General features: G+C 40.7%; 1 protein-coding gene across 4 annotated transcripts in view; it reads left to right on the forward strand.

Annotated features, from left to right (window-relative positions):
- The window catches only part of LOC123504831 (endothelin-converting enzyme homolog), a 63,270-nt gene that overhangs the window by 11,638 nt on the left and 32,547 nt on the right, over positions 1-19,085 (forward strand). Inside the window, exon 1 of one of the 4 annotated variants that reach the window (XM_045255691.1) lies at positions 2,132-3,176. The exons of the other annotated variants lie outside the window; for them this stretch is intronic. The gene's annotated coding sequence lies outside the window, so the exon portion shown is untranslated. Of the gene's footprint in view, positions 1-2,131; positions 3,177-19,085 lie in introns of those variants that run through there. 4 annotated transcript variants of the gene reach the window in all.

Here is a 19,085-nt window from a genome sequence, read left to right on the forward strand (position 1 = left end):
TAGCAGTAGCAGTAGAAAACATGGCCATCACCAGCAGGATCCGGCAGCTTGAACACACCAGGTATAGGGATTTAGGCTTGCAGGTTAGTTATCCTTACTATACGAGCTTGTACCTTCACGATACCTATTCACTATAACGATAACTACCCGGGCGAGAGGAGCACGATGTGTTATACTGTAAATACACAAGACTGGGTGCGAATGGCGCTGCTTGATGGTATTGGAGGCGATTAGTGGCGCAGGGCAAGAGGGTTCTCGTTGTCCCCGACACTGCACTGCAGGGTGGCGCGCTGGGAATGCTGTGTGTGTGTGTGTGTGTGTGTGTGTGTGTGTGTGTGTGTGTGTGTGTGTGTGTGAGAGAGAGAGAGAGAGAGAGAGAGAGAGAGAGAGAGAGAGAGAGAGAGAGAGAGAGAGAGAATTATGATAATGACTGAAGGAGACAAGTCACAAAGTACCGCAAAGTAAGGCAACCAATACAAAACTACAAGACCACAGCACCTGCGTGAACCTCCCAAACACTACATGGTAGCGGCGGCAGCGGCTGCGGAAACTTTCTTTCTATTCCCACAAATGGAGGCAAAGCGAGGACTGAATGAAACAATAAAGACACTTTTTGGCCGCCACTATAGCGAGTCCAAAAGTTGCAGGAAATTCCATACTGAAATTTTTTGGCGTGACTTCAACTCCTTCCCTGCCTGCCTGCCTGCCTGCCTGCCTGCCTGCCTGCCTGCCTGCCTGCCTGCCAGCCTGCTTGCTTGCTTGCTTGCTTGCCTGCCTCGATGGGTGTGGCGTAAAGGGAAGGGATTGGCATTGTAGTGAGCTATAGTGAGCGGTGTGTCTGAACAGCTGGGACAGTGCACGAAGGGGGTTGGAATAAAACAACAGGACGAGCATAACCCTTTCAATACATCAGTATTAGTTTCATCATATTCTAAACGCCATTAGAGGATTTGACCAAGTTAATTTACGATTATAGTTTTCAACTTAATTGATTTCTACATACGCAACTCTACAATACCATATCGTCGATTTAACCATATTTCAGATGACATTAAAGAGCTTAATCGAGGATGACAGGAACTTATTCTGTCACTGATCAGTTTGTTAGCATCGAGACCTTAGAAAGATTTAAATGAAGATAGACAAATCTATGAATAGCGATTATAGGTGAAAATAGGTAGTATGTTTCATATAAGAGCTGCCACGTGCATGGGCTCGATGGCCTTTTACAATTTCCCGCGTTTTTTTTTTCTTATTTTTATGTGTTGATAACAACGTCGGCTCTGTTATATTCTAGATGCGCGACTCTTTTTAAGGCCACGGCGTCTGTTTCATTATATTATCGATGCCATAAGAGTTTTTGGTCAAATTAAAAACGACAGTTTTCCTATGTAACACTTTCAACACAGCACCGTTGATTTCATGATACGAGTAATAGACGTCATAAAAAAGGATCTAATCGCATTAATCCTTAGCGTGCTACAACTTCTTTTTTACGTTTCATACGAAACGATGCAGGCCTGGGGAAAAATTTCGAGACACCAATGGTTGAAAAAAATCAAGCAGTCGGGTGTCTAGGCTATTTATGATTTTGGATTATTAAGATCATTGATTTTAGAGTTGATACAACGAGATACCTAGTGTCATATTGTCATTAGTAGTCAGAGGGTTACCAAGGAAGATAGCGTACTTTTAGAGCCTGATTCTTCCAGTACCATGGCTTCTCTCTGTTTCATTATGTTATAGGCGCCATTAAAGAATTTGATCAAATATATAGAATGATATTTTTCAAGCGTAATTTTTTAATACCACAATGACGATGTTATTATATTCTAGATACCATTAGAGGACTAAATAAATTTAAGGATGTTACTTTTCGTTGTCAAAGAATTATGCATCATCTAGCATTTTCATTTTTTTTTAAACATTATTACTTAGTATTTACTGCATTACAACTAACTGATATGTGATTTAATGACGTTTGGCAGCTACCTTCAGCACTAAATAGATTCATAGCTAATCATTATAATATTTAGCACAATTTGCTACGAAAACAATTATAAATGATGATAATATCTAAGAAAAAAAGAAAAAAAAAAGACTATACCAAAGTTAACGCACTCGAGTTACACGAATCAACTAGAGCAGCGTTTCCCTACATGGGGTGCTGGCACCACTTGAGGGTGCTGAAATCAATTATAAGGGGTGCTGGGAAGTGATGCACACACTTCACTTTCTTTATCCTTGTAATAACAAAATATTAGTTAGGGGTGCTGAACTACTTAGACATGACAACAAGGCGTGCTATGGTCGGAAAAGGTTGAGAAACACTGAATTAGAGCGTCATTTTATAAAGACGAGGGAAATAAACATGGAAGGCTTCCACTAATTTACAGCAGGCGTTCAGTACCTGGCTGGCGGTGATGGGGCGCCCTGACAGCCGCAAGGCTGGGTGTGTGCTGGGCGCGTCATGGATCTGAGAATACGTGACTTATGCTATTTTCATCCCTCATAGGAATAGCACAATTTGAACAGAGGAGCGTAGGTCGTGTCAATACAGCAAGGTCTTCTGGAGTTTCCACTTTATCTTAAACTTCTACGGGGAGGTGATAAGGTTAGAATCTTAATTGTGTGTTTTAAGTTTAAGACCTTGGCATGCCTTTATTGGAGTAAAACAATAATATAAAACAGCGATAGTGGCTACGCGCGACATTTCTCGGCAACAAGGCTGTCTTGCTCTTTAATGTGACTGTCAAAAATCGGAAGCGTAAAGAAAGCGTTGGCAAGCGACGGGGAGGCGGTGGCGTGGCTGTTCTAATGATAATATTGCCATGGGCGCGGGGAGAATACAGTCAGCCAATGACAGTGCAGAAGTCTTTGGCTGCTGGGGACGACCTGGGAGTTGGTGCACGTTGCCCTATCAGCAATATTGGTACAAGGAGTAATCTGCAACGGCGCATTTCCTACGCAAGATAAGATAAAGATAAACCGTGGTGAGGTGAGGCGTGCGGTGCGTGGTGGCAAGAGTGGCAAGGGTAACGTTAACGCAAGAAAGGCAGAGAAACCCACACGCAAGAAAGACCACATCGCGCCTAACGATCACCCGCTGAGTCCCTCAGTTGACCCCTTTACAACACAGCAGGAAGAGACAACGAGAGCTCCGCTGGTACACCAAGGTAATGCAACCACTGCCTTCCATGTATCTCCACACCTCCAATATACCAAGTTTACAAGTACAATTCAGTTTCGTTCAGTTTGGGGGGGATATATAGCTGGATGGAAAGATAAGGATAATAGATGGGGAGAATAGAATTAAGAGGTTTAAGACTGGGTGGAGTGGTGAATAAAACAACACATTACTATATCAACCACCTTTTCATACCAACACACTCCCTTACAACTAACAATAACTGTGTAGTATGCACTTCATTTTCATCAATGCTGCAATTTGTTTCGTCTCCAATACTATACAAAAAATAATGTAGTGATAATTGAATGAGTCTAAACCATAAGGGTTTCTTGCTGTCTGATATCAGTTGTCTCAAGGTAAATAGTCCAGTAACATACCACGTTAACTTCCACTCTGCTTTGAGTTCCCCTCAATGTAAGTTAAGGGGAGAGTCAAGGCCAAAGAATTTCCTTGCTGTTCGATTTGTCTCTTCCTCATCGTGAATAGTCAAGGTCAGTACAGTAACAAATTACACTCATATCCACTTTAATTTACGTTTTTTTTCTCATTATGAAGTCCTGTAATCTGGTAAATGACGTAACATGACAGTTCAGCGATTAATAGACCAAAGACCTTCATATTGAGGCAGAGGACTAGACACATTGACAGTAAGTACAGGAGATTAACTACCACCTGATCCTGACTCCACCTCTTCTCCACTACCACCTGTTAGACACCAGAGCACCACACCTGTAAATCATCACACCTGGTATTATATGCAACCATTACTTAATTAAAACAGCAAGCTTATAACCTCTTTACTTTTATCAACACAGAGTCCTTACCGGCCGTCCATTAGTAAATCAGCTACGTTGGTAATGTTTTAAATGTTCACACGCGTATGTCTAGTAATGAGAGCAGAAGGAGCGCTGGTGTGTCACGGAGAGACGGGATGAGGTAGCGGGTCGCATGAGACGCCAAGTCGTCGAAACAACATCAGTGTCAGGAGTGGCTTAATAATGAGCGGGAGGCAGAGGGAAGGAGTCTGTGGCGCGCTGAACATGAGACGACGTGAGCAGTGTGTGTGAAGAGGACACTGCAGACTACTAGTTTTCTTGTTGTTTTATTTTTCCTCTCCGTTGTAGTGGTAGTGGTAGTAACAGTTGTTGTTGTAATAGTGATAGTAGTAGTAGTAGTAGTAGTAGTAGTAGTAGTAGTAGTAGTAGTAGTAGTAGTAGTAGTAGTAGTAGTAGTAGTAGTAGTAGTAGTAGTAGTAGTAGTAGAAGTAATGAAAATAGTAGCAGTAGCAGTAACAACAGCAGCAAAAGCAACATCATCATCATCAGCAGCAGCACCTATAATTATTGTTTTTTTTTTCTTTGTCCTCTTCTTCCTTCCTTCTTCTCATTCTTTTTCTTCCTGTTCCTTTTCATTTCCTTACTTCTCAGTCTTCTGTTTCCTGTATGTTCTAGGATGAAGGCTATAATGACATCTTATTCTCTCTCCTTCCTTGCCTTCTTTTCTTCTTTTCATCACCACCAACACCACCACCGCCGCCACCACCACCACCATCATCTTCCTGCATCTCCTCATTCCCTTCCTCGTTTATCCTCGGCTTCCTGTGCATGATGTCAAGTGAACGACCGCCTGCCACTTCACCACTTCGACATCCCGTACCTACGTACACATAACATAGCTGCGTGCTAGGTCGAGTATTTGCGCGCAGTCACCCGTTCGTGTAATGTAGCAGTGGGTAGGCAGCATGCGGCAGGCAATTCCGGTGACAAACGTCCTTGGGAGGTATTTACTGCTAGGAGGGAGAAAGGGAAAGGTTGGGCGGGAGGGAGGGAGTGTGGTAACGTTGTCATTATCCTTTCTCCGTATTTCACTGTTACTGCTTCCTTTTCCGTATTTCATTTACTAAGATTGTGTTTTGTCTATTCTGTGTAGGTAATGATTCTAATTACTGAACGCTACATGCACAAAGCAAGGAAGAAAAGTCAGTGGCTGAAAGTTGTCACTAACTCTTCTCCGTGTTCCTGTTTCTGCTTCCCATTGTTTATCATTCATACTAAGACCACCTGCTATCTGTTCTCTGTGTATAGGTACGTAGGACTACAGGCATTTCATACTTAATTTTCAAATGAAGAATCATAGATTTTCTTAATAATGCGATGCGTGGATGTCGAAGAATAATCTTTTCAATGGCCTCTGTTTTTTGCTATTTTGATTCAATGAATGATCACAATAATTCGTCTATTTTAATCTTAGCTCCTATTGCATTCAAGGTTTCAAATGTATATTTTTGTTCTTACTTAGAGAACACCACATCACTCAGACGCACCTTAATTCCTTTTTTTCACGGAGCTCCATATGGCTCCATTCTATCTATCCCAAGATTCACAGCTAAGTTGGTTTATACATACGAGCATATACACACAATAATATCATTTGTTCTAGTGGCTTCGAGAGTAAACGTTTAAGCTTTTCTATCATCTGGAAAGCAGGTGGCTTTCACCAAGTCCTCGTATATATATGTTGAGTATCTCCTCCATAACTGCTCACAACCTCTACAGCATATTCTGGGTCCTTTCTCCTTTCATAAAAATATCCATCATTATTTACTGTCCACCACCCGCTCAGCCTATAATTTTTTTCCCATCCTCCTAACCCTTCAGAGTTGCCTCCCTCAATACCGTGTAGCCGGCGCGCCACTCTGTGTATTTCACTGCTGACCGCCTTGGCTACGCCCCGCATCCTACATGATTTCTGACAATCTATTCTTACATTAACTTTTTTTGTCGAGCTTTTCTATCCGATGGCTCTACAGATCATAATCTCATTTCTGTATTCCGTCCCGCCGCTTCCATGCTCTTCTTACTCACCGGAGCGGAGAAGCTTCTGGCATTCGTATGTCTCTTATGTGAAAGAACCCGAGGCTGCACTACTCTGGTTTTCAAAAGAAAACTTCTGCTTTTATGTCTAAAGATCCAAAAATATAAGGGTGACTTAACTTTGGCGAGATGGCTCTCACTGTACACCTATCTTGGCTCAACTCGGCTTATCCTGATCCAGTGAATGTTGGATAAAAGCAAGTTGCTCCACAGAGAAGTGAGGCCATTAATTTCCGGAACGTAGGCTCTATACATTTCCGTCCAGAGCCATGCTCAATCTATTGTACATCAAAATCTTATCAATCCCTTTTATGGTTTCTGGCATGTAGCCACACACACACACACACACACACACACACACACACACACACACACACACACACACACACACACACACACACACACACTCTCACCCCGGCCGGGTGGAGATATTTGGGTGTGTCTCCTTTCACGTGTAGTCCCTGTTCACCTAGCAGTGAGTAGGTACGGGATGTAAATCGAGGAGTTGTGACCTTGTTGTCCCGGTGTGTGGTGTGTGCCTGGTCTCAGACCTATCCGAAGATCGGAAATAATGAGCTCTGAGCTCGTTCCGTAGGGTAACGTCTGGCTGTCTCGTCAGAGACTGCAGCAGATCAAACAGTGAAACACACAGCGTAATGTAGTGGTTAGCACGCCCGGATCACAACCGAGAGGCCAATTGGGCAAGCCTCTTAATAATTAATGTGTAGCCCCTGTTCACCTAGCAGTAAATAGGTACGGGATGTAACTCGAGGGGTTGTGGTCTCGCTGTCCCGGTGTGTGGAGTGTGTGGTGTTAGTCCTACCCGAAGATTGGTCTATGAGCTCTGAGCTCGCTCCGTAATGGGGAAGGCTGACCTGCAGACAACCGTGATGAATTACACACACACACACACACACACACACACACACACACACACACACACACACACACACACACACACACACACAGTCAGAGACTGCAGCAGATCAAACAGTGAAACACACACACACTTTGAGATAACTGTCTCTGATATAAAGAAAATGTGTTATGTCTTTTCTGTAACCTTGATCTCTAAAGGGTTGTAACTAGGAGGAAAATATCTCCCATCCTCAAAACTGTGATTCTGTGCTCGTACTCCTCATGCTGTGCCTAATCTTTCCTTCTTTGCTAATCTGCTGGTTTTACTGTTATTATCCTTCCTGCAACGTTTAATGTTTCCTTTCTCGTATATCAACTTGCGTCAGCTAGTTCTCACTGTGAACGCGCCCTCCAACGTTTAGTTTTCATTCTTTCTTCATATATTTGCTTCCTTATTGACACACCTTCCCTGCAGCGTCCATTGATTTCCGTTTTTCCTTATCAGTGATCCCTTTTTGCTTGCAATGATTAATTTTTCCTTCTTTATTAATGTACTTGCGTCTGTGCTCACATCCTGTCTGTCTCCGTCCATGAGATTGTCTGTTCGTGTGTCCTCATAAATTTTCTTCCCATTCTATATACCCATATATGGAGTATACGCCCCTTGAATTGAAGGCTCCACTTACGCAACAATTCTAAACAAGGTGGAGGTTATTGGGATCAGAGACGGCCTTTCTTTGACTGAACCTTTCATATTCCACTGTAATATTGCACCTCTCGCTATTTTTATGGTTAACGTCATTCAGAATTGGCCGAGTGCATTCCTGCCATTTATTCTCTTAGCCTTATTTTAAAGTATACTTTCCACCTACTTGTCTCCAGTTCGTTCTTCTTACTGTCACAGAGTTAATGCTGTATTTTCATGGTTACCGTCCTTCAGACTTAGTTATTTGCTGCATGTCATTCTTCCTCGCAGTGGTAAGTCCCATTCTAGAGTATTTCGCACCCACCTACTCTCTCTCTGTCTACTCTCCTGTCCTTAGCTCGTCCACTTCACAGTTGCAAAGGCTATACGTACTGGATCCACACTCCTTCATTTCTCTCACTTGTGAACTCTAGAACACTATTTTGGATTGATTTCTATTCTTTGTTGACTTTTTGTTCTTTAAGAGATAATGACAAAGGCTTAATGGAGTCTGAATTAGCTAAACAACTTTCATCACACATTTTTTTTTTGAGTCGGTGGAAGAAAGGCGGCGATTGTGTAATTTTTCTATTTGTTTTCATCCGTTTCTCTTGTTTTCCTTCATTCACATTAGAACGTAAGGGAAGGTGTCAGAAGCCATCAGGTCCACACTTGCTAGAACCTGCATAATACATTCAAATGCCCACCTGTCAACCCTGTCTATAAATTCATCTAATCCTCTTTACAAGCTCCCTATTGACTTGGCACTAACAACGTGATTACTACGTCTATTCCAGCAATCTGCCACTCTATTTGTGGACCAATTTCTTCCAATCTCTTTCCTAAATTGAAGTTTATCAACCGAGTCCATTATTTCCAAGCCATTCCAGATTATTAGTCCAATGAAACTTGTCTCTACCATCCTTGTTTATATTGTTTGTACCTAAATATTCTCTCTCTCTCTCTCTCTCTCTCTCTCTCTCTCTCTCTCTCTCTCTCTCTCTCTCTCTCTCTCTCTCTCTCTCTCTCTCTCTCTCTCTCTCTCTCTCTCTCTCTCTCTCTCTCTCTCTCTCTCTCCCACACCCACCCCACCCCCACCCACCCACCCACCACTCACACACACACACACACACACTGCTAATCTCCAGATGGGACCCTCCCGTTGCGAAGATAAACAAACAGGAAGTTCATACATGTTCTTTTCCTGGAGCCAAAAATAACTCAGACACTTAAGCCCTTTCCGCGGCAGCCCATCGACGCCTCCCCAGTAAACAGACCGTATTGGGAACAGCCACGCCCCCTACTCGTGTGTGTGTGTGTGTGTGTGTGTGTGTGTGTGTGTGTGTGTGTGTGTGTGTGTGTGTGTGTGTGTGTTACGGAATGCTTGCAGAAACGTCAGGACAATTATGGATAGCGATTAAATATTGTAGTTTTTGTACATTCTCTCTCTCTCTCTCTCTCTCTCTCTCTCTCTCTCTCTCTCTCTGAATCACAAAGCTTTCCTTCCTGTAAATAAGTATCGTAACGCAAGAAACACCACAAAAAACACAAAAGATGAAACACGAAGGAGATGAAAAATATCAGAAAACAAGAATGAAAGAGGGTAGAAATGGAGGAAGGAGCGAAAAAATAAAAGGACTAAATGAGAGAAGTAGAATATGAATATGAGAAAAATACCAAGTTGAACACAAAAGCAGAAGCACGAGGGAAGTACTAAATGCAGTCAGTTCAGAATTTTAACGTTAGGAAAGTTTAATTGATTGACAGGTGAGGATCGAAATAATAACCCCACTCTCACTCCTAATTATAAACATTTGGCGGGAGTAACGATGATTGGTCACTGATTACTTGACTTTTTTTTTTTATTGTTGCCTCGCGTAACATGCCGGGAAAAATAATAACAGCATTACGGTGTAGTGACAACTTTGCCATCACTTAATGTGGTGTGTGCCTGGTCTCAAGCCTATCCGAAGATCGAAATAAAATGAGCTCTGAGCTCGCTCCGTAGGGTAACGTCTGGCTGTCTAGTCAGAGACTGCAGCAGATCAAACAGTGAAACACACACATACACACACAACGGAAGGAGTCCACTACCGGGGCCATTAAAACGTCATTTACACCCTGCAGGCCACAACCCTAATAGCGAGCAAAATATATCCCATCTCACATCAAACAATGGCGCTTCAGAAGTTCGGCAAGCGGTAGCTCCGGTCACTGTCAGAGAATCAGCCTTCAAAGACGAGGAGGGGAAAATGAAACGAATCTAATTTGAAAGGTAAATAGGAAATGGTATACACAATTTTAATCCACATTTATTCGTTAGTCTACTTAAACGGTATAGGGACCTTTATTTATTTATTTTTTTTTATTTAAGCTAAAAACATAAATACATAAGTTTAAATAAACTTTGAAATTTAAACACGAAATTCCTGGATACGGTATTAAACGAAAATATGGTTCCAAATGTATTTAGAACTTTACGTATAGGTATAGTTTGTGTTAGAGCTCTCACAGCTAGGCTAAGGATTGGTGTAGGTATATATATATATATATATATATATATATATATATATATATATATATATATATATATATATATATATATATATATATAATTAAATTTTACGTATTGCACATACAGTACAATAATTTCTGCTCCTCTTTTCCGTGCATGGGTTGAGATTATCGCTACAGTGATTTATATTGTTTCACTCTTGTTTGAGCCTGGAAGTATTGTTGGTCCAACAAAGTTTCCTAGTGACGTAATGAGTGTTTCATAATGATTTACTTTTGTGCCACGCTGGCACAACAATCTTTAAAATAGTGATAGTAATAATAATAATTTTGTTTTATAACACCTAGCGTATTTCAGAACCATTATTTTCTATTTAGAGGCGAAGCTAAAGTTGTTCTACATATAATCGTGAAAATAACTATTGAAAAGCTCATGTTATGATGCTTCAATTCATTTGATTTGTTCATCTTTTTCTGTTCTACGTCCAGTTTTCCTGGTATAGAGCGGAAGGGTGGTGCCTCTAAGCAAAGGACTTTGGTTTTGGCCTTTACCCCGAGTGGATACCCTTCCTACTCTCAGACCGTGGCCAGGATGAGGACCACTTGGGCTCAGAAGCGCGGGGCGACTCCATCTTCCTGACACTGCAATAAAACCACACAAAGAAATGAAATAAACTTCTTAGGGAAAGTCTTTTTCTGACCGAAGAACGATTCAACTGATTTATAAGGCAGATCCGGCCATCAATGTGGATCCGGGATATTCCCAAACTGCTCCAGGCTTCCTGTCAGGATTTTCACTTTCAGTGTCTAAGGAAGTATTTTTTTTTTTTTTGTTAATGACTTTCACAATCTTAACTATAACCTTGACAATCTTAAGAGATCTTCAGTCTTGCAGTCTTTTGCATTTGCCTTTTAACTATCATACAAGTTCCGTAGCTCAATAAGGAACAAAGAAGGAAAAACGTACAGATTATTGGTGTAACAGTAAATGCAGGGAGCAGAGTAAGGTGATCGGCTGTGGCGTCCTCTAACGGGAGTACAATAACAGAAGCAACTATTTTAATTCCTGCTACTTTTCTTCTATTTACACTCTATTATTACTGCTGTTGTTGACATTACTGTTGTTGCTGCCAATGATGTTGCTTCTGTTATTATTACTACAACTGCTGTCTGCTACTGCTCAAGACGGTAATTAATGTATGTACACTCACACACGAGACAGGGAGTGTCCTTGGGTCAAGTTGCGTGTGGCTGTGGTTGCCTGACTCATCACTCCCAGCCGCAAGTTAGCAAAAAAAAAAAAAAAAAAAAAAAAAAAAAAAAAAAAAGTAATCTGAGTATGTATGTTTTTACAGCATTCTTTTTTTCCCTATTATCTAGTTATTCAAAGGTAGTGGAGAAAAGACAAAGTTCTTCCACAAATCATGATGAACTTGTGGCCACAGTAATTGGTGCTCATTAAGTATTCAGTGTGCAGATTATTTGTTTTTGTTAGATCTCGTCACTCAGCGGTTAGAATTTCTTTGTATTAGAGATCTGGTGAGATAAGTACCATAGTATGAGGCATTTTTTATTATGTATGTGTTTTGCCCATTTGTCTATTTATCAACTTTTACGCATAGTGGAGTTCGAGCAAAGGCACACAAAATTTGCAGAATATGCTACACTCAAAATTACAAATACACGAGGAAAGAAAAAAATTACCAGTTTACTTTCGGTTATTTTTTCTTATTACTACACTTCAGAATGGGAGCGTAAATGTAACTTCCCAGCTGACAACTGGGAGGTGAAATATCAGTCACTGGCCTTCTTCCCTCACATACTGAAGCGTGGAATGTGGTGTTGTTATGAAAGAAAGAAAAGAATAAAAACATAGCTGGTCTCCTTACGTCAACCATTGCCAGACCGTATGCGTTATCACGGCCATTGTCCTGTCACGCCGAACTACCTCTCCCACGTCAAAGAGGAACCAACTCCTTCCTTGACAATGGGAAGTGGACTCCCCGCACACTGTCCAGCGCGTGCATTACCTCTCCACATTCTTCACTTTCCGTCACGATACTGCCGTGAAATGGTATACTAGAGAGAGTAGTAATGACATACTATGCCTGAGTATTCTTTAAAGGGAAGAGGTACCGAACACTTCAGAACCCAGTGGCCAGCTGTGCATAGTGTAGTTTATGGAACACGTGGAAAAGGAATGTACTTCGATATGAGACATTAATTTTTGACATTACACATTGGCAAGAGTCTATCCCCTTGAACCACAGCCAACCAGCGTACGTACGTCACGGCCACCGCTCAGCAGACACTTGTGAATGTTAGACCAGCTAGCGTGTTGGCTTTTCCAATAGTACACAACATACAACACACGCAGTCAGGCTTGCACACACATATATACACACACATAGGTACGGATATACATGCACATGCAAAAAATAAATACGCAAGTCGAAATAAAGTAGTAAAAAAAAAATAGATAGTGAAATAAATTGATTAACTGAATAAAATGAAATAACCAAAACAAATAAATATAATGAACAAAAAATTAAAGTAAAAAATACAAAATCACTAATTAAACAAATAAAAAAAAGGCTTATGAAAATTGGCTATGACCACTTTTTTTTTCAATATATTCACACCGATCATGGAAAAACTTGATTTGTCTAGTAAATTTCTCCCTTATCCCCCTGATGTTCTTCAATATCTCTATGACCTTTTACTCATCCTGACATGCTCGAACAACGCAATTTATCGTCACAGTAAAATTCATAAAACGTCACAGTACCTCCTTGTTATTACATCCACGTAAGAACATTTATGGGAGGCTGGAAGAAGTCAGCAGGCCCACATTATGGTAGTCTCTGTGTAAGATATATCTCATTACATTCACCTACTACCCGTCTGTGATTTAATCTATTGACTCGGTATTAGCAGCTTGATTATTGGGTCTACGTGTACGTGCATTCAAGTCATCTGTCGATTCATATGGTTAACAATCTTTTCCCCATCTCCTTTCTATACTCGAATGTGTTTGATTACTGTCACTATACATTTCATTAAGTAATCTCAACCACATTGTTTTGGTATTACTTGCCTAACCATACATTTGTGATAAGTTACACCTTTACAAAACACGAATAGTTAAGTGCCAGACATAATATATAAACGAAAAGTGAACATAAATTGAAAAAATAAACTCTGAAACTTTTTGGCATGAGTGAGTGAAAAAGAAGAGTTTAATACCGGACAAAATCTATAAACAGAGAAAAAAAGTCAACAAAGAAAATCCAGGACACTTTCTTAGCGAGAGTGAGTGAAATAAGCAGGATTTAAGCGCCAGACATAATCTACAAACAAGTGAACATCAACAAAGAAGATCCGTGAGACTGTCTTGGCGTGAATGAGTGAAATAAAAGGGAGTTAAGCGCCGGACGTAAACCATAAACAACAAGTGAACATCAAACAGAGAAGACAATCTGTGAAACTTCTCTTTTAACGCAGACAAAGAAACACCAGATTCATTCTCATTTTCACGCCACGCAGAGTTAGAGGTTCGTCCGCCTTGTCCATATGGTCTCCTCGCAATGGACGACAGAATATCAACTTTAATCATCCCCGTAACCTTTCCTTGACCTTCCGTACATTAGGTCTGACTTTACTACCTCCCACTTCATGCACCAGTGCTTGTGAGTGGCTGCCCCGGACTGGTAACAGATCTCAAGGTTATGTACTCATTCACACATTAGTCAAGCCTGGAATACTTGTGGTAAGGAAGAGTAAGTTTCAGGACTCGCTTTCCTTAGGTTTGGTGTTTTTTCTTGGTCTCGACTTCTCTGATATGCTGAGAGTCTATCACACATGGAAAAAAGCAAACTTCGTGTCAGTGTTTTATTTTCAAATGCATTAGGTTTGTGACTAATCTTATTTTGTTTCATTTGATTTACAGATGATTTTTTAAAGTATGCAATTAGGCTTGCTTATTTATTTTTTTATATTTTGTGTGTGTATGTGTCGTCCGATCTTAGATTTCTGCAATGGAGAGCATTATTACAAAACTGTTCAATCTTACTCAGCTTATTTCAATACTGGAGACTCACTTTCCCTTCACGTATGTAAGACATTAGCCATGAACTGTAAAAATAATTGTAAATTATTAGTTTGGATTCCCCTTTCCCCTTCTCTCTCTCTCTCTCTCTCTCTCTCTCTCTCTCTCTCTCTCTCTCTCTCTCTCTCTCTCTCTCTCTCTCTCCTTTTCTTCCTTCTCACTAACGAGCACATTCAACACGTGGCCCAGAAAAGAAGACAAGTGGGTCGATTCAACTCCCACACACATCCGTAACCCCTTTCTTTTTAATTATTTGCTCTTCTCTCGTGTAGCGTGCCTCGTACCCTCGATCGAACTCGTCACCGGCAAAGTCAGGCGCTGTGTTTTTATAGGCGAGTGGCAGAGGTGATTGCCAGGTTCATTACGTTTTTGTCTTCAGCACCGATGGAAGCGAGGCAGGAGGTGAGGACATGCGTGTAGACGTATTCCCAATAAGGCCAGACAGAGGCATCGTCAGGGAGAATGAAGACATCAGGTATATTCTGTGACTTTTGAGGACTTCCTTGACACTTGATTATGGAAGTCACAAAAAAGAAAGGGAATATAAGTAACTTACCAGGCAATGCATATGAAAAGTGAAGATACTGAATACGATGAATGGAAATAGGTGAAGATTGACTTCCAATAGATAATGACGGCAGAGTTAAAAACAAAACAAAAACGGTGGAATTAAAAAAAAAAAATAATAATAACACTTCGAAATTACTGCATCGAACATTACCATTTGTCACAGGAATCCTCAATGCATAGGGGATCATTTGCAAAAAACACGTATTCTTTTCTTAGATCATACGGTTATAACATAAGTAAAGAAAAAGAGAGAGAGAGAGAGAGAGAGGAATGAGTAAAAACCACCGATGTGTACTCGAAACATTGAGTTTTTGGCGCTGTTACAAAGAAGTCACATGGTGGTTTTCTTTACGTACTCGCAACCACCCGCCAGGAGGAGAGACAGGGCGAAAGGAAGGACCGGAGCCACGCCAGTACCTGAGTAGAGATTATACGGATTGCTGTGACTCGAACTCCTTGACTTAATAGAGGTGGGCGCCGTAAGAGGATACGTGGAAGCTCCTCTTAGAATGGATGTCTGAGAGGGTTTGATGTGGAGGGGCAAGACGGCGACTGCGGGGCTATTACGACTGATTACCAAACATTAGTGATGGTGGCAAAGGAGGAGTCATGGTACAAAATGATGATGATAATGGTGGTGGTGGTGGTGGTGGTGGTGGTGGTGGTAGTGGTGGTGGCGGTGGTGGTGAAGAAGATGATGATGATGATGATGATGATGATGATGAGAGAGAGAGAGAGAGAGAGAGAGAGAGAGAGAGAGAGAGAGAGAGAGAGAGAGAGAGAGAGAGAGAGAGAGAGAGCCTGATAGCTATTACCTCGTGTCCTAAAGGTTGTGCTGCAGTAATAGTAATAAAACAAGGAAACACTCACGCATGAACAGCCAAAACTTTTCTGTGCTGCCTGGAAACAAAGAAAACACGGATATACACTTTCTGTAGCACGCTGTTGTAGCATTAACTTATTCGGTAATACAGATATTTTTTCCTAATGTATTAAAACTACACTTTTTAATTTCCTTCTTTATGTAATGTCCTATGAAAACAGAACAAAAGAAATAATAAAATAGAATAATTATAAGTCAAGTACATAAATTAAATAAATAAAGCTGAAGTACAATAAAAAAATGAAAAGTGCTGATAATAATAATGGTAATTGTAAATTGTTGAATATCTTACAGTGAAAAGATTACAGCACATTACTTTTCCTCTCTCTTTCCTGTACTGTACATGACTGCAAATGTTGTATTGTACTGTATTGTAACTACCTGTAAAGATTGTGAACGGCGCTTTAAGTTGGGTGTCAGAATTATGATCTTCCAGTAAAAGAGTTAAGACACACTTGTTTTCCCTTTCTAGTACAGTGGGTGCTTGTAGATTGTGTGCAGCGCTTTGAGTCATCAGAGTATAGCTGGATTGTAGGTATTTCCAAAGGTTGTATAAAGTACTCTTAAGTTGTGTGAATTGTTGAATATTTTAGTAGAAAAACTGAATTCCACTGGTTCTGTTGGGATGGATCGCCCGTCACATAACTCACCAGTGGACACAGTCAGTGGAGTTGCTATTACTCACACACGCATGTAAATGTGCGTCATAAAGCCATGTACTCGCAATGCCACGTGATACAATACCATTACCTTCCGCAATACATGTGTATTGCCCCGTGCCAATACTCGTATAACGCTGCCCGATACTCCCTAAATTTCCCATTCGGAAAATAAAAGGGTGCAGGAATAAATGTCAAGGGAAAAAAGAAAGACGGGTTGAGGATGGGACAAAATACAGTACTTAAATATGGTACTGTAAAATATTGGTACTTGGAAATATGTTGCAAATTTGGATCCAGAAGAAATTATTTTATGGTATTGATTACTTGACGTTATATTATCTTATGATACATTGAGGTAGATTATTTTCATTATTATTATTTTCTCTAGTTTCTTTATTATTATCATTACATTTATCTTTTTTTTTTCACTTGCGGATTCCCAAGACGTTACATTTATTCTTGCATTAAAAAAAAAAAAAAAAAAACATGCACATTTTTCCCTGTACCATTTCTTTTTACGATCCCTTTTTTTTCGGTCATATTCCCCTATATTCAACACCACCTAACACACACACACACACACACACACACACACACACACACACACACACACACACACACACACACACACACACACACACACCATACATCCCCGGTTATTGCAAGGGGCTGGGACACATTTTCGCATCCGATAATGCAATAAAACACATCAGTGGGAGGGGGCGGTGAATTAAAATGGCAGATGCTGCAGATGGCTCTGTCGATGCGCCTCAAGGTTTACAAGTCAGCGCTTTCGTCTTCTTATCCTTTAATAATGCTTTATCTTCACTGTTATCCCTTTCTACCTGGAGCTAACGAGGGGGTAGGAGTATGAATGATGCCTGTATAAGTCCGTAGTGCTTTGTGTGCATAGACTGTCCCGTGTGAGATTCCCAGCTAGGTGTATGCATAAAGAAGACAGGAGGTTAAATTAGGATGTACATCTTTTCCTTCCCTTTAAAGTCTGCAAAGAAAAGTCGCACCGAGGTTTTGAATGAATACCTATCACCACAACGACTATGACTACCACCACCACCACCACCAGCACTCATGTGAAGGTTACAAGTTAAAGAGGCCGCCATGGTACAGTGGATCCATGCGCGCTTTGTGGTCCGAGGGGTCTCCAAGCGCAAGGGTTCGAATCTGGTCCACGGTCCGACTGTAGGTTGGGCTTCCTCACTCGGGGCAACGATTTCCTAGCGGGTGGGGTTTGAGATAGAAGGTATCCCAAAAAAGTATCTCCTTTAGTCCATAAATTCCCGTGAAAAGCCCACTTGGTATATATAGAAAAACAAGATTAGCAAGCACATCTTTCCTTTTCCACTCACAGTCGACAAAGAAAGATCACACTAATTGAACACTGTCACTATCACTATCACCGCCACCATCACTTCATCACCATTACTACTCTTTAGCAAAATAAATAGATAGATAAATAAATAAATAGAGTGAATAAATAACTAAAATAAACATAGATCAAATAAAATAGATAAAAAATGAAATAATAAAAAAATAGAAATCTACACATTTATTTATTTCCAGTTTTTAGATAAGAACGAGAAAAAGTAAAAGGCGAATTTTTTTTTGAAAAATTAAGGGATGCTTTTCTTGACCAAGTGAACCAAACACAAACATCACCATCTTCATTAACACCACCACCACCACCACCACCACCACCACCACCACCACCACAACAACAACAACAACAACAACAACAACTACCATAACCACCAACAACAATAACAGCAATCTTATCTCTCACCCATTTCTACAATATGGAGAGGAAGGCAAAACACGATCAAAATCAATAAGAGGGAGATCAACGTTTCAATTGACGTGTATTTTTAATATTGTTGTACTTATTATTATTATTATTATTGCTATTATTATTATTATTATTATTATTGTTATTATTATTATTTGTAGTAATATTAATAGTAGCAGCAGTAGTAGTAGTAGTAGTAGTAGTAGTAGTAGTAGTAGTAGCAGTAGCAGCAGCAGTAGTGATGATGATGATGATGATGATGATGATGATGATGATGATGATGATGATAACAGCAATAACAAAGAATTATCATTTGAAAATCGTTCGCAATGAAATACTAGAGAGAGAGAGAGAGAGAGAGAGAGAGAGAGAGAGAGAGAGAGAGAGAGAGATCGTGTGTTAGAAGCAAGCTCCCTGATGACGTCCATGACAGAATGTGGCAAGGGGATGACACAACTAATGGCCGTCATCACAGTCAGGGTAAAAATACAGAGCAATGGTAGAGAAGTGAGGGAAAGAGGGGGGAGGGAAGCGAAGAGGGGACGAGGAGAGGGAGGCGACGAGGGGACGAGCAAAGGGAGACGACGAGGGGATGAGAGCCGTGGAAGGATTGGCAATGGATTAAAAAACAGAAGGGGAATTACCATTGATCGTGAATGTACGTACGTATCAATAGCACGATGGTTTGTTTTGGGTTCTGTTTCATTACTCCTCCTCCTCCTCCTCCTCCTCCTCCTCCTCCTCCTCCTCCTCCTCCTCCTCCTCCTCCTCCTCCTCCTCCTCCTCCTCCTACTACTACTACTACTACAACTACTACTACAACTATTACTACTTCTACTACCATTACTACTACTACTACTACTACTACTACTACTACTACTACTACTACTACTACTACTACTACTGCTGCTGCTGCTGCTGCTGCTGGTGCTGCTACT

Source organism: Portunus trituberculatus, chromosome 17 (assembly GCF_017591435.1).
Source record: "Portunus trituberculatus isolate SZX2019 chromosome 17, ASM1759143v1, whole genome shotgun sequence".
Classification (NCBI taxonomy): domain Eukaryota; kingdom Metazoa; phylum Arthropoda; class Malacostraca; order Decapoda; family Portunidae; genus Portunus; species Portunus trituberculatus.